General features: G+C 44.4%; 2 long non-coding RNA genes across 2 annotated transcripts; both read right to left on the reverse strand.

Moving 5' to 3' along the window:
• Positions 1–9521: 9521 nt before the first annotated feature.
• LOC113612785 (uncharacterized) lies at positions 9522–11142 on the reverse strand. Its single transcript, XR_003429961.1, has 3 exons — positions 10818–11142; positions 9841–9988; positions 9522–9748 (listed from the first exon to the last, which is right to left on the reverse strand). It is a non-coding gene; the product is annotated as an uncharacterized LOC113612785 (long non-coding RNA).
• Positions 11143–13667: 2525 nt separating this feature from the next.
• LOC113612784 (uncharacterized) lies at positions 13668–18004 on the reverse strand. The gene is made up of 2 exons (XR_003429960.1): positions 16664–18004; positions 13668–15156 (listed from the first exon to the last, which is right to left on the reverse strand). It is a non-coding gene; the product is annotated as an uncharacterized LOC113612784 (long non-coding RNA).
• Positions 18005–21012: the final 3008 nt, after the last annotated feature.

The raw sequence follows: 21012 nt of genomic DNA on the forward strand, positions 1-21012 counted from the left end.
CTTATTCTTCTCCTCCCGGAGCGGCGGCTTGAGGGCCCGCGAGAGCTGCGGCCGGGTGTCCCGGTGGCGGCGCGCGTCCCGCCGCAGAGCCCAGAGGTCGCCGCGCTGGGCCCGGCGCGTCCGCGGCTGCGGTGGCCGGTCCCAAGGCCTGTCCGCTGCCCCGCGCGGGGCCGAGAACGCTCCCAGCTCAGCCCGGGCAGCGCCACTCGGCGCTGCGACCCAGGGGTCCTCCTGGACGCCGGCGGAGCAAGGACTCCATGCACCACGAGCGGGGGACCGTTCCCAGGGGCGTGGGGGTCGCACCGAGGACATTGTTGGGTGGGGAGTTATATGTCCCGCTGGAAAGTGCAGAGCTGTCGGCAGCGCCGAGAAACTGCGTGTTTGGTGGGATTGGAGGGCGCAGCGTGGGGGAGACCCCCGAGCCTCTGCACCGCACCCGGTGACCCTGGAGAGGGACCGAGCGTTAGCCCTTTGGACCCACTGTCGGGCCCTCACGTTACGCGCGCGCCCTGTTACTCTTCGGGCCCAGTCTTTTCCTCCACCTCTTGTCCCGTCCTCTAGCCTCGCCGGCTCTTCCGGTTCCTTCCACCGCCACAGGCCCCTTTCCTCCGCTTCCGTCCATTTCCCCTTCCCCACTGTTCCCAGCACTCCGGGCCTCCTCTGCTGGATCGAATTCTCCCATCTCTCCTCCGCATCTTCCACCTCTCTTTTCCTTTCTTTCCTCTCTTCCTTCCCTCTCTTCAGACCCAATAAATTAAATAATAGCTTATTGGATTTTCCATCTTTTCTATTTTCTACCACAGAGGCAAGAAATCTCATAGGGGGTCTGAGAGCACAAGTCCCCAGGTATTGGAAAGAGAGATTCCAGATCTTGGGAGTCTGGAACCTTCAGCTTTCTGTCGCTTATAATCAAAGCTGAGCCTCAGTTTTTTCATTTGTAAATGCTAATCATAATACCTACTTCACAAGGTTAGCCTTTCATAATCCAGGACTACACGGCTCTTCCCTTCAGTGGGAATGCCCACGGCACCCCATCCCCTCCCTCCTTCGCTGCCTGGAAAACTAATTCAAGGCCCATCTCAAATGTCACCTCCTTTGGGAAAGATCCCACACTCCCCAAGGCTGTCCTTGCTGTTCCTACCTCTATCTTAGAGGTTCCTTTACTGTATTATTGCCTTCTGCATATTTCTTTCACCCACTGGACAATTCGTCTTGTATCACCAATACCAGCATAGCATTGGCACATAGTAGGTTCTCAGTACCCGTCATGAATAAATTAATGCATGAAAGCTGGGATAATTATATAATGTGTGTAAGACCCGAGCACACGATGGGACTTCAGATCTTCACTAGTTGTACTACATTTGTCTTTCTCCTTAAATGAGCCTCTCTTTCCTTTATATTTTTGGTTTTTCAGTAACGGCATCCAGCCCAATTCCCATTTTGCACTCATCTCTCTCTTTTCACTCCCTCTCTCCTGATCTCAGACTGTAAAGGGCTTTCGTGGGAAGACGCACACCCCAGCTGTCAATCATGAAGTGGGGCTTTGGTCAGGAATAGTCAGGGGTTTTGTTTCCAACATTAATGAAGTGGCTGAAACAGCAAACATCTGCCTAAGAGCCTCAAACCTTTGCCAGCTGCTGGAGACCCACAGACACTTCCCAGCCTCCTGTGACTGTACCCCGGCAGTGTCTGCCCCTCTACCGGGAAGAACACACATGGAGAGGAACAGACCTGTCTGTACCCAGCCACGCTTGCTCAGGCAGGAATGGAAGGGGATAAAAATGCACATCACCAGGAGGCTTCAGGAGATCAGCTCCCCTCCCCCATCCGGCGCCTGATTCCTGGGGATAGAGCCCAGCCAGAAGGAAGGAGGCAAAGACACCTGTGCAAAGTTAAAAGGTTCTGACAACTAGAAACCAAAGAATCACTCTTTCCCATTTCAGCTGACAGCCAGTGTCTCCATTCAACTAGAACACATGAAATTTATTAAAGCAAAATGGTATTTAAAAACCCTAGGATGGCATTTAAATAGGATCTAACCCTAGGTAAATGAGCTCAGCTTCATTTTTTGTGTAACTATCCTTTTATAATCCTGGGCTTTGTGTCGAGGTAGATGTCAGAGGCGGCCGGGGCACAAGTCTTCCGAATACATGAACTCATTTGCAATCATCTTCTACAAGTGGGGGGAGTGGAGCGGAAGCCCTCCTTACACTCCAGTAAAGTGTGTTTAATAACTTGTATTTCAGTTGCTAAGATTTGAAATGGTTTCAGACATGTAAAAACAAAATAGGGAAAGCCTTGTAAATTAATATTCCCCTGGGCCCCAGGGCCATGCCAAAACTCCTGCCTGTGGAGCCCAGCACCGCAGACTTGCACAACAAGAAGTTGAAGGAAGAGAAGAAAGCCAGCTTATTTTTAATGATGATATTAATTTACAAAAACTGCTCTCATACACTGTAAAGCATCTTTTTAAGAGAGGGCACAAATGTAATCCACTTGACAAATGGGCTTGGAAATGTCTGAATAGGTCTTTCTTTCTCAAAACATCTTTCTGGAGCAAAAGTTTACAGAAAAAAAAAAAAAAAAAAAGACGATGGCTGTATCTACAAAGCACCTAACAGTTATGTGAAGAGTGAAAATGCAGTAAATCATCCCAAAGTTTCCAACTTTTTAGAAGCTTGGTATACAGATTAAAACCATTCGTTAAAAAAATTTTTTTAAAAAGCCATTTGTTTTGCTGATTATTTCCTTTTTAAAATTGTGCTATCCTGACATGAAACAGCCTTACTTCTGCCTGTGTGTCTCAATTATCCCATTGGATATAGCCAGGAAAATAAAATTGAATCACTCCTATCTTTTCCATAATATTGTAGAAATGGATATTGATGTTTGGAGTATCACTGATTTTGACTTTTTTTTTTTTTTTTTTTTTTGTACATGATACCCCTCACTAATGAGAAAGCTGCCACAGGAGAGGAGAATCACTTTGAACATGTCATGGAGCAGTGCCCTGGCTGCCTGGGGCAAGTGGAAAGAACTTTTGAGTCAGGCAAACCTGTGTTCCATTCCCAGCCCAATCACTTAGTAATTTCCCTGACCTCTGGTCTTCAAACACAACATGGGGTGACGATAGCCAACTCAGCTTTACTGGAGGATTCCATGGAAGATTGTGTGCACCGCACTAACTCATGAAATGCCAGGCTTCCCACTGCCTTCACGTTGAGTTCAATAAAATAATCAATTCGCTTTCAAAAACCATCACAAAATAAAACTGCCTTTTTAAAAAAGCATCAGGGCCACTGCTGTTTCATGTGTTTGGGGTTGGTTTTTGTTCAGTGTTCAGAACCTGGGAAGCAATTCTCTTTCAAAAACCATCACCATATAAAACTGCATTTTTAAAAAAGCATCAGAGCCACTGCTGTTTCATATGGGTTTGGGGTTGGTTTTTGTTCAATGTTTAGAACCCAGAATCAACCAAGAAATAAAGAGTGAGAGGAGCTGGCGTTAGAGTGAGGGACTATCGTTAACCGAAGGAAATGGCCCTGGCCACCAAGCGTCCCTAAGTGCTACTCAACATCTGGCACCTGCAGCCACAGACTCAGCACATCTGCAGGCGTCAATCATTCTAACCAGCACTTCACAAGAGAATGGCTCATATATCGTTGTTATGGCTTCTGTCTGCAGAAAAAACCCGCCATGATCCTGCACCCACTGGGTGACAGCTCATCCAAATCATCTCGTAAAGTATTTTTATTCTCTTCTCTGCATCACGCAGGCCTCGATTAGGTTTCATGTGAATTCTCTGTAATCCGCCCTAACACAGCCGGCCAGCGGCAATGAACCCAGCGAGGCAGGGTTGCAAAGAAAATGAGCAGTCAGTCTGTCGTTGGCATGGGCTGTTATCAAGGACAAGAAGGTTCCTGTGTCAGCCAGCGCAGGAGAAGACTTGTGGAGCCAGTCTGCCTCTGACCATACGAAGGAAAAACAACGCTCGAATGATTAACTTGCTGGTGTGATTGTTATTATGCTAATACAGAACAATGTTTACCAAGAGCACTGGGTGCAGAGTGCCAACCAGAATGGAATGGTCTCTGCTCTCCAAGCTCTAAGGAAAAGGAAGTTTGTATGCACTCTTGGACACAGGTGCTAATCACCCACTTAGGTCTAAGTGTAGGGGGCGGCGTGTGCACGCCTGCCTGTGCCTAGGTTCTATAAACTTTTTTTTCTTTAATATAGGAATGAAGAGAGGGGTAGGAAAGGACAATGGAAAAAAAGGGAAATAAGAAACATTCGGAAACCTTGTTTACTAAACAAATTCAAGAGGAATCTTTAATCTTAGAGGAGGGAAAAGAAAACCGAGGCTAAGTGAGTCGTCCAGCCCAAAGTTTGACATTTGTTGTATCTTTCCGTCCCACGCTCAGCCTAGGTTAGCAGGCTTTTAGGCATGGAAAGATGTGCAGACTGTTTCCTTTTCTAAGGAATAAACCACAATTTGAAATCTTTCTTCTGGTGATAGGCTTTTAAGAGAAAGTTGACCTCGGTGAGTTATTTATAATGAATATTTTTATCTTCACTAGAGATTACAACACAGCAATTGTGCTCAGAGCAAAATGGAGAATCAAAAAATAACGTGGAGAATTCTGGCATTAAACATTCTCATAAAAAACACTCAAAAACTTAAGGAAAATGCAATTGTATCATTTTCTAGATAATCTGAGTCAAATGAAATTCTGCTGCAATCTTTTCATCTGGGGATTTTTCTGCAGAGAAGTATTTCATTTCACTTTGAGCAGACAGCCTCACAGACAATTTTTATAGGTCTCTAATACTGAAGCTTTTCCTTGCTTTCTTTCAAAAGTTACAGAGATGCTCAGATCTAAATAGGCTATAAATTACTAAAGTAAATGACTGAGATGGTGCCAATCTCTGCGCATTTCAATTACACAAGCAGCCTGCCTTTTAAAAAGGGATTTGAAGTCATCACAGAACAGAGAATCCTCAAATTCTATTGCCAGTCCACATCCTGATACGTTTACTTAAGTCAATTATTGAGTCTCTTAGATTATGTCTACATAAGCTGCAGAACATCTGGTCATTTCAATCAGTTCGATAAAAGATTCTGCCAAGCCAGGGGAAAAAATTAGTCAAATTAGTCATTTGTACAGCAGAACAATGGGTTGTTTTCTCAGGGTAGACAGTAAGTGGATATAGCTCAAAAGGTTTTAATTTTCTCTTCTGAAATCAGTTCCTGAAGGAGGTTTTGATTTTTATCAGTTAATGTTTGGGAGGGGTTCTGACAGATCTTCAGTCCAAAATGTCATGGGTATGAAGATGGCGTAGCCATGTCTCTGAGACAATTCTGTGCTCATTTGAATTCTACATTCTCAAGGTTGAGACCACGCCAGAACTAAGCCAGACTGGTGTTTGTTAAATGTTGAAAAATAAAATCAGCAGTACTAGAAATCACCGAATAGTGTTTATTCTCCTGGAATTTACTAGCATTCCTGTTCGCCTGTGTCCTCATTTTCGGGAAATCTGATACATTATTTGAATGACCAAATATAGGCGAATACAGCTTTTTCTTTAAATCGCTGTTGCACAGAATGCTTCTCTATAAAATCAAAACCATACAATCCTTTTATTTTTTTCAGTCTCATGTGAAATTGTCAAAGACTATTTGGAATTTCAGCTCACTATCTTTCCAGATCACATAGAGACAGCCCCAGGGAGAAACAAATGCTCAGAGAAGGGAAGAGAAAGTTTCAGGTCCCCAGCCCAACATTCTGCTTGTATTAACCCATTTTTCCTTTCACATTCATGTTCTCATTCATGGATTTAACATCCTCTGATCCAAAAGGGTTTATAAAATGATTTGGTTCAGAAAGCTGTATTAGAATGCAAGCTCCCACTTGCATAAATGTATTAGAAGAAAAAGATATTTTTATATTTTTTTGGGCAACATGAAATACAGATAACGATAACCTACCTATGTCTAGTTTTACACAGCTTTATTCTCTGCATAGATTTATAGGTTGTTTTTAAGACACAACAATTAGAAATAATAATTGTCATAAACTGACTAATGTAAACTTTATATTAAGTCTGAGATGACCCACCCTCCTACTAAATATTCCAGGGTACATGACCTCTTAGGCTGCTGTCTGTGTATACCTTGTAAGATGTCTGTATCTTAATTGTCAAAGGTTAGTTGTTAATGAATTAGTCAAAAAAAGAAAAAAAGTCTTTCTGTCTCCTTTAGGAGAGGAAATAGCTCTTTACTTTGAGGACAAAGAAATTCAATGAAATCTAGTTTCCTAGGTAGGAGGAAGATAGTTTTTGAAAAGGAGAAAAAGTTTTATTTAGAACTTTAGTACGAGGAGAATCTTGCTTTACAAAATATGGAGTTCAGTAAAGGAACGATGCTTACGTAGCTAAGGGGAAGGATTTTAGTTCTGACATGGGGAGACTGGAAGTTGGTAGGATTAAGACTTTGGAGAATTCAGCAGAAGGACTCTAGATTAAGAATAGGATAAACTAGGGGGATCCAACGGGGGGCAGAGGGTAGACTGTAGTTGACTTCTTGTGGAAAGAACGAGAATTTGTTTCCATCTGGAGGTACTAATTGTGCAGAGTTTATACCTTCATTTATCCAGTATAATTTTAGAAAAGTAGGTTTTACAGCCCCGAAGACAACGGCTTAGAGACCAGACAGAGAGCAGCACATGAGGCAAGGTGTTGAAGAGATGAGAGAGAAAGAGAGGGTATCATTAAACAGAATATGCAGAAAGCCTCCTGAACCTCAAAATAATTAACATATTTGAAGAAAAGTGCTCAACCTCAAATTGAAACTTTAGTGGGTGCACACACACGTGCGCTAAACAGCCTACAAGTACGTTACTGTCCTGACGACAAACTAGGAAGCAATGTACAAGGTAATATTGTGGAATACAGAGAGATCCAAACAAAAGAGCCTAAATTAGTCACACACGGTTTGTGGGAATGGAAACTGGTTGACATTTCTGAAGGGCCGTTTGGCATTATGTCTCAAGTTCAAAATCGAGCCAGCAATCCCAATCTAGGAATTTAAACCAAGGTTGTGGTTCTCAAACGTGATGGTACATATAACAACCTCCAAGGACAGCTTGTTTAAAAATTCTCAACCCATGTCTCTTCCCCTAGAGATTTGTAGGTGTGAGAATTGACATTTTTGAACAAGCAGCCCTCTTGATTTGTCTACTAACAAACAGAATGCTGAAGACATACTAAAAGTGGGAAAAACTGTAAGCAGAAGCAAATATGTTTGTTGTAAGATTCCTTAAAATGGCAGGAAATCGGAAAATCTGTTATTTCGCTTCTCTGAACCTCAGTTTCCTGTCTTTACAATAAAAGTACATACTCAGACAAAAAAGTACACACTCAATGCCACTGCTCTGAGATTAAATAAGGGCTCACTTAAAAGGCTTAGACAAAGCCTGACGCATTATTATAGATTCATAAATATTGGCTATTATGCAGTGTTGAGGGTGTGGGGGGAGGCATTTAAATAACAGAATGTATAATACAATTCAATTTTTGAAACATTGTTTATATACATGTGTATATATGTACATGCAGAGTTGTCTGAAGACATGTTCAAATGTTAACAGTGATAATTCCTTGATGGTGAAATTTTGAGGGATTTACATTCCTTTCTGTAGTTTTGAGTATTGTTTGAATTGTTCTACAATTAACCTCTATCATTTTTCCTCAAAAACATTTAAGTTCAAAAGTATAAAGTGTAATTCAACAATACCTTACATGTGCAGAACACTTCCATGTATAGAAAAGTTCCAAATACCTTGCTTCATGGGAGCGTCATAAAGTCCTGTGAATGAAAAAAGGACATATCTCATCGTTTCTGTTTCACAGATGAGGAATCAGGGTAAGTGGTTTACTTGAGGACCCCATGCACAGCTAATGACTTTGCAGACCCGAGTCCAGCCCCAGGTCTTCTGAGTCCAAGTTCACCATACCTCCCACTGGACAGTGATTCCTCAATGATCCCAGTTATAATTTTCAACAACAACAAAAGCGGGGGGAGGGATTACAGTTAAACAAATGTCTATTTTTCATTTATCCTCCACATTTAAAAAAATGCCCAGCACTAGATAAAACTGAGATATATTGAATACTGAGAAGGCTGATACGAAAACATATTAAAGTCAGGAGATACCCAAGTTAGGTCTCAGATAGTAACCCTAAGCATCTCATGTGTTCCGCAGCTTTGGTTACTCTAAGTACAGACAGTCTCAATCACGTGTTAAAAGTTAACAGAAATCTCATGAGCAAGGAAACTGATTTGATAATCATGTAGAGTGTAGACTGTCAAGCGGGCTTTCTCTGAGTTCTCACAGGTTTTTCACCTCTTAGCAGTTCAGCCCGGCGCCCGACGGAGGTTTAAGGCCGAACCGCCTCGGCTTTGTTTGGAGCGACCCTGTGCTGCAGTCAGGAGCGGATTGTCAGGGAGCCGCGGTGTCTCGGCCTGCGGTGTGGCCTGCACTGCCCCCTCCCGGAAGAAAGCCAGAACTGCGTCTGTGCTGTGGAGCCGCGTCTCCCCCTATCAGCAGAAAAAACTCCATCACCGAAGACCGGCTTCAGCGAGGGGCCCGTAGGCTCAGAGCATCACCTGGGCCCAGACCAGCTCCCGAGGTCCTCAGGAGGTACCATTCGATTGGTTTTCAATGCAGACGTTTAAGGAATTCCCCCATTGGCTAACAAGTTCCCCTCTTCTCCACTCCGGGGCCTCCTGGACCTCAATTCTGTGTCAGAAGTGCCACGAGTTGCTATTCTGTCCTGAAATTGTGAAGCAGATCAAGGGACACATTTTCTTTGCTGGTCCTAAACTCTAGTTTCCTTTCTCCCATGAATCTGAGTTGGCCTTCTGATTCATTTTGACAAGTCCTTACAGCAGAAGTGGCAGCTCTAGGCCTAGTGCTTCAGAGAACTGGCAATTCCACTCTTACTCTCTTGGAAGCCACATACCAGGTCAGAAGTCCAGCTACCCTGACAGACCACAAAGCTGTGAGGAAACCCAAAGCAGCCACGTGGCAAGAGAGTGGCCGTGTGAAGGAGCCCTGAAGAGCCCAGCATGTGAAGGAAGCCCTTTCAGATGATCCAGCCTGAGCACATTCAGGACCTCACAGCATAGAGACGATGAACTGCCCAGCCAAGTCCTGCCTGAATTCCCAGCCCACGGAATCATGAGAAATAACAAGCCCTTGGTTTTTGTTTTTTGTTTTTAATTGGAGTATAATTGCTTTACAATGTGTTAGTTTCTGCTGTACAGTGAAGTGAATCTGCTCTATGTACACCTATATCCCCTCCCTCTTGGACCTCCCTCCCACCCCCTCCCCCATCCCACCCATCTAGGTCACCACAGAGCACCGAGCTGAGTTCCCTGTGCTATACAGCAGGGTCCCACTAGCCGTCTGTTTCACACATGGTAGTGTATATACAGATGAACCTATTTCCATGGCAGGAATAGAGGCGCAGACACAGAGAACAGACGTGTGGACACAGGGTGGGAAGGGGAGGGTGGGACAAACTGGGAGATTAGAATTGACATATAAATAAGTGCTTGTCTTGAACCACGAAGTTCTGGGCAGTTTCTTGCACAGCCATAGATAACTTGAAACACTTGGGCCTTCTGGGCGTGTTCAGGCTTGACCTCATAGATACTGTTTCCATCCTACACTGTCATGCTGCTCTGTAGTTGAATTTAGTTGTATTATGAGTGTTGTAGTTTAGTCAAGCAGTTAAGACTCAGTTCAACGTCAGTAGTTCAGGCTGCATACTCACTTGGTGTCCTGTAAGTCAGACATCTCCTCTCTACCAGGGCCCAGCTGCAAGTTGGCTGTATTTTCAAATAGAGAATCGTTGTTCACGGAACAGGCATGGCCTTGCCCTGGGGTCTCGTATGGGAGCTGGCTGGAGGTTGCATCTCTGTCTGCCAGAGATACAATAATTTTAGGTCTGCTGGATTTTACAGTGAAATTTGTGGGACAGTTTGAAATGAAGACTGGACTTCTGCCAATGCTTCTTGTATTGGGCTCCACTCAAAACTGGCGACCTAACGGGTTAGCCAGTGCTTGAGTCAGAGCAGCACGGCCAAACGTCAGATATGAAGCCCCAAAATCCAAAGAGGCCCACAAACAGCATGTCCTTCCTTTGTGGAGAGCAGTGCGAGGTGCAGCATGTGCCTCGCTTAACAGTTCCATAAAAAGGAATGAAATTGGGTCATTTGTAGAGATGTGGATGGACCTAGAGTCTGTCATACAGAGTGAAGTAAGTCAGAAAGAGAAAAAAAATACCGTATATTAACGCATATATATGGAATCTAGAAAAATGATATAGAAGAACCAGGGCAGGAATAGAGACACAGATGTAGAAAACAGACGTGTGGATACGGGGGCGGAGAAGGAAGGGTGGGATGAATTGGGAGATTAGGATCAACACATATACACTACCATGTGTAAAATAAATAGCTAGTGGGACCCTGCTGTATAGCGCAGGGAGCTCAGCTCAGTGCTCTGTGCTGACCTAGATGGGTGGGAGGGAGGTCCAAGAGGGAGGGGATGTATAATTATACATATAGTTGATTCACTTCATTGTATAGCAGAAACTAACACAACATTGTAAAGCAACTATACCGCAATAAAAACAAAAAACAAAAAACAGTGGCTGTTCCAATATGCCCCAGACCACAGGACCCTAGAAGTTTCATTGATAGAGCAAGCACTTCTGAGCTCCCACCCTCTAGCACACATGCATCTTACCAGAGTGCCTTGTAATTCCATCTTCCGGATGCAACTAGAAAAATGTCATCAATGTCAAGGGCCAGCATGATGTTCTGTGGGAGATCAGGATGGTCAAGTCCTTCTAAACTATATGTGCCAGAGAGCAAGAGACTTGGCGAGGCTCTGAGACAGAACTGTAAAGGTCATCCTTTATTCCTCCCAGGTGAGGGCAAAATGCTTCTGCTTATCTTTTCTGATAGGAGTGGAAGTGGGGGCTTCCCTGGTGGCGCAGTGGTTGAGGGTCCGCCTGCCTATGCAGGGGACACGGATTCGTGCCCCGGTCCGGGAAGATCCCACATGCCGTGGAGCGGCTGGGCCCGTGAGCCATGGCCGCTGAGCCTGCGCGTCCGGAGCCTGTGCTCCGCAACGGGAGAGGCCACAACAGTGAGAGGCCTGCGTAATGCAAAAGAGATGGATGAAATTAACACCACCTGCTACCGGATGCGATCCAAGGGGAAGAGCCCAGCATCACTTTTGTGATATTCCTGTTATCAAGTCAAGAACACAGGGAGTATGGTTCTCATGAGGCCTCCTTGAGGACTCTTTAAGAGAATTTGTTTCAGGTGACTAAATTGATTAGCGAGAGAATGATACAAGGACTGTTGAAAGAAAATCTTAAGTGTTCTCAGAACATACACAAAAGATGACCATGTGAAGTGATTCATGTGTTGATTAGCTTGACTGTGGTAATCATTTCACAGTATAGATACAGATATAAATATTGTATATATATTAAATTAACATATTATACACTTTAAATAAATACAGGTTTGGGAGACTTCCCTGGTGGTCCAGTGGTTAAGACTCTGCACTTCCACTGCAGGGGGCACGGGTTCAACCCCTGGTCGGGGAACTAAGATCCCGCATGCCGTGTGGCACAGCCCAAAAAAAAAAATTAAATTAAAAATAAATAAATAAATACAAGTTTTACTTGTCAATTATACGTCAGTAAGGCTGGAGGAAAACTCAAGATCCTGGGCACCAGATGCATAGAAAAATAAAAGATGGGTGATGAGCATTAAGCCCATACTTACTTGTAAGTCTAAATGAAGATTAAAAGGGAGAGAACATTGTGTAATGGCAATTCTATGCTCCCTAAAAATACAGTACAGCTATCTGGGGAAAGTATAGGGAAAAGCTTTCAACCTTTTAGTGATTATAACTAAATCACTTTTTAGTGAATTAGTGTTTAGTGACAAAAATATTCTATTATATAATCTAGTTGGTAGTTTCAGTGTTTTTATCCTGGGGCTGTAAACTGTATAATGTGGAATAAAGTTTACTTGGCCTTGTCCATTAAAGAAGCTAGAAGTAATCACCAATCCAGGAACAATAAGCAGCCCTAGTGTATTAGTCTGCTCAGGCTGCCATTAAAAAAAAATAAAAATCACGGACTGGGTGGCTTAAACAACAGACAATGATTTCTCACAGTTCTGGAAGCTAGAAGTCCCAGATCCAGGCGCTGGCTGATTCACTTCCCTTCCTGGCTTGTACATGGCCACCTTCCTGCTTTGTGCTCACATAGTAGAACTCTCTGGTCATCAGACTAGGGCCCCACTCTTATGAACTCTTTTAACCTTGGTTACCTCCTAAAGGTCCTGTTGCCAAATACAGTCACATTGGGGGCTAGGGTTTCAACACATGAATTTGGGGAAGTGGGTGGACACAATTCAGACCATAGTACCTAGTATCAGATCTCAATTTGCAACACTGTTTCCCACTAAAAGAAGCTAGTACTTCTTGACAAAAACAGCTGACTTTCAGGTCTAGGGAAGGAAATGTATAAGATAAGCCTAGAACATCTTGTCTTTCTAGATAGCAAGGAAGCTATCAAATACTACTAGGATTTTGCCAAAAGGAATCAGGAACCAAAGTAAAGAGGCTTTCGCTGGTCAAAGAAAATACAATTTGGGCTTCAAAAATGAAAATAATTGCAAGTGTTTGGAACCCCTCAAACAGGTTTAAGTATATGAGTTCAAAATTCTATTTTTTAAAATTAATGAGTTATCTTTGGAGAACAGTTAGCTCTCCATATTTGCAGGTTTTGCATCTGCAGATACAGAGGGCTGACTATCCGATGCCACTGCAGAAATGAAAGAGGAGTCATCACAACTGATACCACACAAATAGAAATGATCATAAGAGACTACTATGAACAAATTGAACAATTCAGAAGAAGTGGATGAAATCCTAGAAATATACAGCCTACCAAGACTGAATCATGAAAAAAAGGAAAATCTAGACAGACTAATTAGTAGTAAGGAGATTGAATCAGTCATCAAAAACTTCCCAATAAGGACCAGGACCAGATGGCTTCACTGTTGAATTCTACCAAACATTTGAAAAGAATTAGTAGCAATCTTCTCAAACTCTTCCATAGAATAAAAAAGGAGAGAACACTTCCAACTCATTTTACAAAGACAGTATTACCCTGATACCAAAACCAGACAAGGACACTACAAGAAAACTACAGCCAATATCCCTGATGAATATGAATGCAAAAATTCTCAACAGGGACTTCCCTGGTGGCACAGTGGTTAAGAATCTGCCTGCCAATGCAGGGGACATGGGTTCGAGCCCTGGTCTGGGAAGATCCCACGTGCCGTGGAGCAACTAAGCCCATGCGCCACAACTACTGAGCCTGCGCTCTAGAGCCCACGAGCCACAACTACTGAGCCCATGTGCCACAACTACTGAAGCCTGCGCGCCTAGAGCCTGTGCTCTGCAACAAGAGAAGCCACCGCAATGAGAAGCCCGGGCACCTGAACAAAGAGTAGCCCCCGCTCGCCGCAACTAGAGAAAGCCCACGCGCAGCAACGAAGACCCAAGGCAGCCAAAAATAAATAAATTTATTAAAAAAAAAATTCTCAACAAAATACTAACTGAATTCAACAATACATTAAAAGGATCATACATCATAACAAGTGATATTTATTCCACCTAAAAGTTCATTTTTTTGGTTCTGATTTTAAAAGGATTAAAACATTTTCACAGGTCCCTAAAAATATTGTGGAGTCCAGGCACTGGGCCTTGTGTACCCAGTGGATTAAGGTGGCCCTGGTCTTTCCATCTCTGTGCCCCTAGATGCCAGTATTGAGCATGATCAATAGTCAATAAATTTCTGTTGAATGAGGGTAATATTCTAGACCAGACTACTCTAAAAATCTGTTTGAGGATCAAATGAGAGAGTAGTTTCAGAAGAAATTTCTAAACTGTGAGTTCTATGCAAATAAAGGGGATTTGGGGGAGGGAGAGAGATGTTAATATGGTGAATGGGATTCAAGTTTTCATCCAAAAACAGGGAACACCAGGCTGCTAGCATCATTGAAAGGCAAAGCAGGAGAAAATCAAAGACAATTGTTGCTTCCTGCAGTATTTTGCAAAGACCTAGACCTGCATGGATCTCACCCTTGGATTTGGACAGCTGTCAGGAAAAGCAGCAGGAAACGGGAACAAACATATGTCAAGACACAGGCGCATCAGACTGTGAAAGGCGGTCCACAGGCCCTGCTCCACCAGATGGCAGTGTGTCAACAGGGAGTCAGAGAGTTTCCAAGAGGCCCCAATTAAACGACCCTGTGCTGATGCCAAAGCAGGGGCACTGTTTGTCTGAATTATTGCTGATAATTTCTCTTTTTATCATGTAATGAAGATTTTTTATTGACAGCAAAGAATACATAAAGGAGTACATTATTATAGTCCTTGCCAACGACAAGACTACAATCAAGATAAAGACATGTAAATAAACCAGTAATATTTATCGACTGTACCCAAATTAAATCACCATCGTTATTATCAATGAATAAATACCATTGGTGTCAGCTTTTCATTGAGTTGACTTGGTGAAACTCCTTCGGAGTCTTGTGGGTACCAATTGATTCATAGGGTGTGGTTGTACATCGTGTAGGCACTCATTCCAAGAGTCTTCCAGGGCTGGAGAAGGGCCGAGTGACAGAGGCCTCTCCCTGTGCCAAGTGCAGGCCCCGATCTCCCCTCAGCAGCTGAGGACTTGCAGAAAAATCCTGCCGGGCATCCTGGCCTCATCTTACTCATCTGTAGAGGTAGTTACAAGAGTGTGAATCCTGCAGTTGGACATCTGTATTAGTTTCCAGGGCTGCCGTAACAGCCCACCACAGATTGGGTGACTTACACAACAGAAATTTGTTTTCTTATCGTTCTGGAGGCTAGAAGTCCAAGATCAAGGTGCCAGCAGGTGGATTTCTTCTGAGACTTCTCTGTTTGGCTTACAGATGGCCATCTTCTCCCTGTATCTTCACATGGTCTTCCCTCTGCAGGTGTCTGTGTCCAGTATCTCCTTCTAATAAGGACACCACTCACATTAGATTAGGGCCCACCCTGATGACTTCATTTTAAATTGATCACCTCTTTAAAGATCCTATCTCCGGCTTCCCTGGTGGTGCAGTGGTTGAGAATCTGCCTGCCAATGCAGGGGACACGGGTTCGAGCCCTGGTCTGGGAAGATCCCACATGCCGTGGAGCAACAGGGCCCGTGAGCCACAACTACTGAGCCTGCGTGTTTGGAGCCTGTGCTCCGCAACAAGAGAGGCCCCGATAGTGAGAGGCCCACGCACCGCGATGAAGAGTGGCCCCCGCTTGCCACAACTAGAGAAAGCCCTCGCACAGAAATGAAGACCCAACACAGCCCTAAATAAATAAATAAATAAATAAATAAATTTTTAAAAAAAGATCCTATCTCCAAACACAGACACATTCTATGCTCCTGGGGGAATAGGAATTCAACATATGCATTTGGGGGTACACAACCCAGCCAATAACAATACCCCAGTTTTCATCCTGGCTCTCCCACTAACCAGGTGATGTAGTAACGCTGAGCAAGTTACTCTCTGGGCCTCAGGCTTTTGGCTATAAAATGAGGTCACTGGATTATGTCATCTCTGTGGTCTAAAAGTCTGTGATCACGACAGTCAATACAAGTCTGAACTTTACAAGACCGGGAACAGGATGATTTCCAAACCAACCACAAAGGACAATTGTCTCCATGCATAGAAACTGGTATGCGTGTGGACATAGAAGTGTCTATATACTCTTGTAGGTATAAAGACAGCTTTCGTCAGCTTATGGGGGTTGCCTTCACATATACACATGCAATCAGTGCTTTCAGGACAATGGCAGAACAAAACACAGTAAGAGTATATTTTCTCCAAGTAAGTTGGTAATTTTCCCTTTATTGCATCTTTGAAAGAAATGTATTTAAGGACCTACGAGTAATCGGTCGACTGTTAGTCTTCCAGTCACCCCATCCTCTTTCATGAGTCCTTGTTCATGCATGCGATGTTCTGTCTGCATGGATTAACCTCTCCTGTACCTATTCCTGCCCTATCTCTGCCAGCAAACAACTATATTAAGGCTCAACTCAAATGTCATCTCCTCTATGATCTTCCAGAATTATCTGTTCTTTCCTCTGTGCCCATATGGTATACTCGTCTGTAATAATAACTATTGTTGCCAACACATACATAGCACTTACTTTGTGCCAAGCAGAAGTCTGTATGCTTTATGCATAACTCATTCAATTCTCACACTTACCGGACGAGGAAAAACGATACTGTGATTATCCCCATTTAATAGACGAGGAAACTGAGTCACAAAGAAGTTAATTAACATGTTTACTCAGAAAGTTTCCATTCATTCCCAGTCATCCAGGGGAATCAAGTTAAAAACACAATGGTCTCATCAGCCTCTCCCTGCTCTCCCCTATCCCCATGTCTACATCAGGCAGATGCACCTAGAGACTAGCTAGACATAAAGCATAATCAGTTGCAACCTGCCTACTCTATACTCACCTTGTATTTTTCTCTCAGGCATCCTCCACACCAATATTCCCCACCTGATTTAGATGATGTGTTAGAAATAGTCCCTAAATCTCTCTGCGTGGTCTTCACATTTCTTGTAGAAAAGGCAGAGCCTCTGTTCGTTCCAAGTGTGTACACTTGTTGTAATTAAGAGGAGGCAACACTGGAGCTGGGGAGGAGAGATGGAGGACTGGGAATTCTGGCACAGAAGACGAATTACCCAAACAAACGCCAGAAGTCTACGAAAAGGCATTACAACACTCTCTTAAGTGACTAACAGTCGGCTAGCAGCTAGCTGTGTAACTGCAAGCAAGTAAGCAATCTCTGGTCCTTTCATCTGCAATGAAATAATGGTTGAACTCGATGATTGCCAAGACACCCATCTAGCTATGGAAGCCTCGTTCTGCTAAGCCATCCCAAGGAGGTTTTTCTGAAGAAAGAAATTGTCGAGACAAAGGAGAAGAGATAGTGATAGATAGGGAATTAGAGGCTCACTGCTTTCTCTTGATGAAAAGAGACCAAATGCACAGCAAATTATCCTACCAACTGACCAGGAAAAAAACTATAGATATAAGCCAGTTATTTATATTTCAGCTTTTTACTAGTGAAAATATTTGCCTATTTGAATTGAATTGAAGACTGAATTTGCTTAACTAATAGGCTGGCGTTAGAATAGGAGATCTAACATGTATCTCTGTAATTTATCATTTTTTATTCTGAATTCAATCATACATTTTGTATAAGTGGAAATGTAAAACATTTTGATGCAAAATTCATAGAGCAGAAGCCTATGAAAATGAAATTAAAATGGAATCCTTTTTCTTTGACATTTAAACTCAATAACTGTAGCGTCAGATTTAGTTCAGAAGTTGCCATTTCGAAGACTTTTTAAGCACTGGACTATGGGCGAGGGGAAGGTTCTCTCGGCACCCCTCTCTTCCCCGCCACACCCCCAGGCCTTTCCTCTTGGCCTCCTGGCTGGGATGACCTCCCCAGGCACCCCTGCTCCTATTTCCTCTTTGACTTTTCGGGATCCCTTCCCTTTCCCCATTTCTCCGCCCACGATAACTCCCAACTCGGCTTTGCCTCTCCCACAAAACTCCAACTCCCCAGATAGTTCTCCATCCTATTCTCATCAAAACTCAGCCTCCCTGTCCTGCATTTCCCCAGGGCTGCATTCCTGTGAATCTGCACTCTATTGTGGTGGCCTCTTAACAAATCTAAGTGCTCTGCGGGTTCCTCCATCAGTCGGTAGAAAAAGAAAGCAGAAGGCAAAGGAGGAGATTACACCCAGCTACTCTGCCTAGGTGAGCCTGCCCCAAAGCCTGGAGGGCAATTCCTGGCACTCACCTTAAAAGGGTTATTAATAAGCAGGAGTGGGGTTTCCCTGGTGGCGTAGTGGTTGGGAGTCCGCCTGCCGATGCAGGGGACACGGGTTCGTGCCCCGGTCCGGGAAGATCCCACATGCCGCGGAGCGGCTGGGCCCGTGAGCCATGGCCGCTGAGCCTGCGCGTCCGGAGCCTGCGCTCCGCAACGGGAGAGGCCACATCAGTGAGAGGCCCGCGTAATGCAAAAAAGAAAAAAAAAAATAAGCAGGAGTGGTTTCAGGGGAGAATACTCAGACATATGCTCATAAATATGAACAAATATTCAAAGAGAGTCACCCAGGCAATGAGCACTAAGAAAGCTTGTCATGTAAGAGAAAATTCAAGGAATTAGAAATGTTTAACATGGAGAAGAAGAGACTTAGAATATCAAATATCACACAGGAAGAGGTATTTGATTTGCAGTTTTGACCCCAGAGGGCGAAGTAGGAAGAATATTTGAAAGTAATAGAAAGGCAGATTTCAATTCCACGTAAGAAAAATCTCCTAAAAAGTTAATAAGTGCCTGTTAGTGGAATTGAAACAGGAGGGAAGGGCGCAGGGTGCAACCTTTAAAAGAATGACGTAGCCATAGCACACGACAAAAACTGGTTAGAACCAACTAGGTCCAAGATGGTGGAAGATTCAACTTCCAGCGGACCTTGAGCCTCGTTATATGTTCACTGTAATGCATTAGCTACTGACACACCTACCAACGCCGCGACAGTTCTGAGGCCAACCCTAAATGGCCAAAAAGTGGGCGGTGGCCCAATTCCTGGAAATCCCGCCCCTTCCCCAAAATAGTTGGAATAATCCTCCCACTCATTAGCCTATGAAATTACCCAGCCCATAAAAGCTAACCACGCCATATTTGGGGGCCTCTCGCCTTCTGAGATGGCCCACACTGTCTGTGGAGTGTCTTCCTCCCAAGGCCGTTCTTGCCTTTTGAGAAGGATCGCATTCTGTCTATGGAATATGCATCTCTCTAAATAAATCCACTTCTTACCTATCACTTTGTCTCTTGCTGAATTCTCTCTGCGATGAGACATAAAGAACCTGAGCTTCGTTAAGTCCTGAGGCCAGATATGTAATCCCAATTAGAAGACAGTGGGCTCAAGTCCCAATCTGAATTTTGGCTGGTTTCGAGTGCCGACCAGCGCATTCGAGGCCCGTCTGAGTTGTGCAGTTCCAGCATGGGCTAGTCTGTGAGGTCAGAAACTTGCCCTGTGCTGCAGATAATCACATAGAGTTAACCGGTCACATTGAGGGATTATTTTTGAAGAGGGAAATGTGTTCAATAACCATTCATTGAATACTTTCTATGGTCAAGTACTGGGCTAGCTTCTGAGGATGTAAAGCTGAGTATGGTATGGTCTCAGTCGGGTAGGAAAGTAATATCAACAAGTAACAGCGCCACAAGTAATTCATATGCCACTGGAGAACAGAACGATAGCCCACTCACTTCTCTTTTTTTTTTTGAAGGTATATAAACTTTTTTTGGCTGCGTTGGGTCTTCGTTGTTGCGAGCAGGCTTTCTCTAGTTGCGGTGAGCGGGGGCCACTCTTCGTTGTGGTGCGTGAGCTTCTCACTGCAGTGGCTTCTCTTGTTGCAGAGCACGGGCTCTAGGTGCGTGGGCTTCAGTAGTTGCGGCACGTGGGCTCAGTAGTTGTGGCTCGCAGGCTCTAGAGCGGAGGCTCAGTAGTTGTGGCTCACGGGGCTTAGTTGCTCTGCGGCATGTGGGATCTTCCCAGACCAGGGCTCAAACCTGTGTGCCCTGTGTTGGCAGGCGGATTCCCAACCACTGCGCCACCGGGGAAGTCCCCCACTTACTTTTTATATACTAAAGTTATTTCAGTACCAATCCCCACCTACCTAAATTCCAGAAATAAGCCTCCTTTAAAGTGTCTCTCCGGTTATTTCTCAGTCTCCTAGGATAAAGCCTTCTTATCTGGCCAACCAGGAAAAGGAGGCTTAAGAACTGAAAACCATGGCAATCCTTGCAGAGCAAGCTCCGGAATTACAGTCACAGCTGGAGGGGGAAGCTTGCTGGGGAACTGGTGTGGGATTGGAGGCTACTGGATGTGGCCAAATCAGCATATTGGAGGGTGGAAAAAAGAGCTTCAGAACTTAGTGGCTGAGTAGATGCAGTTTTGACCTGGAACTGGGCTTGGTACCTGAATCCCAACCCCAAAGAACCTGGTTTGCCCAGAAAATTGGGCCAAGAATCTTGGAATCAAAGGGGAGAGGTGTGGACAGGAGAGAGGCACCTGAATGTGGTGAGCTTTGTGTAGCAGACGGTTTCCAAGCCAAAGGTCTGTTTAACCCTCAAATTCCTCCCTTTTACGAACACTTCTTAATGGCCAACCAAGCAGAAATGTGCTGATGACACCGACCTGCTGAGGAAGGAAAAGAGAGCAGACCACGTCTGAAGGTCTGAGACAGAAGAGGACCAAACTCTAACTGCAGATGGCAGCCCGGCCAGGAGCCCAGGTCCGGGAGCTTGCCCCGTGGGTGGTTCCTCACAGCTCTGTCATGTGAGTTAACAACCAGATTTTCAGGAGAATCCCCTGGTGGATTTTCTTTATGCATGAGAGTGACTTGCCCGGACTTAGGGAAGTGGAACCGGCCTGGGCAGTCCATTTTCAGTTCCTGAATCTCAATGGCTAACACAGTCTCGTGGCCTCTGGCCGTCCCTGAATCACTCTCACCTGCACCTACTCACATCACAACCCAAACGTGAACCTGCAAAGTCAGCATCGCCTCTGCTGGTACGATTTCCCTTTCCAGTCCAGACACGTCTCCTGGGTCAAGATGCCGACCCAGGACAGATGGGATTCCTTCTGGCAGAAGTAGCCTGAGGCTTCTTAGCGATCCTGAGGGGGGATCTCATTTTACTGTTTGCCGTGCAAACAGGATGCCACCTATTTCAAGCACAACAGAATAATATGTCTCACGGAAATGCCAAGAAGTCCTTGA

The sequence above is a fragment of the Aethalodelphis obliquidens genome, unplaced genomic scaffold (genome assembly GCF_003676395.1).
Source record: "Aethalodelphis obliquidens isolate GAN/ISIS:26980383/991018 unplaced genomic scaffold, ASM367639v1 scaffold82, whole genome shotgun sequence".
NCBI lineage: Eukaryota > Metazoa > Chordata > Mammalia > Artiodactyla > Delphinidae > Aethalodelphis > Aethalodelphis obliquidens.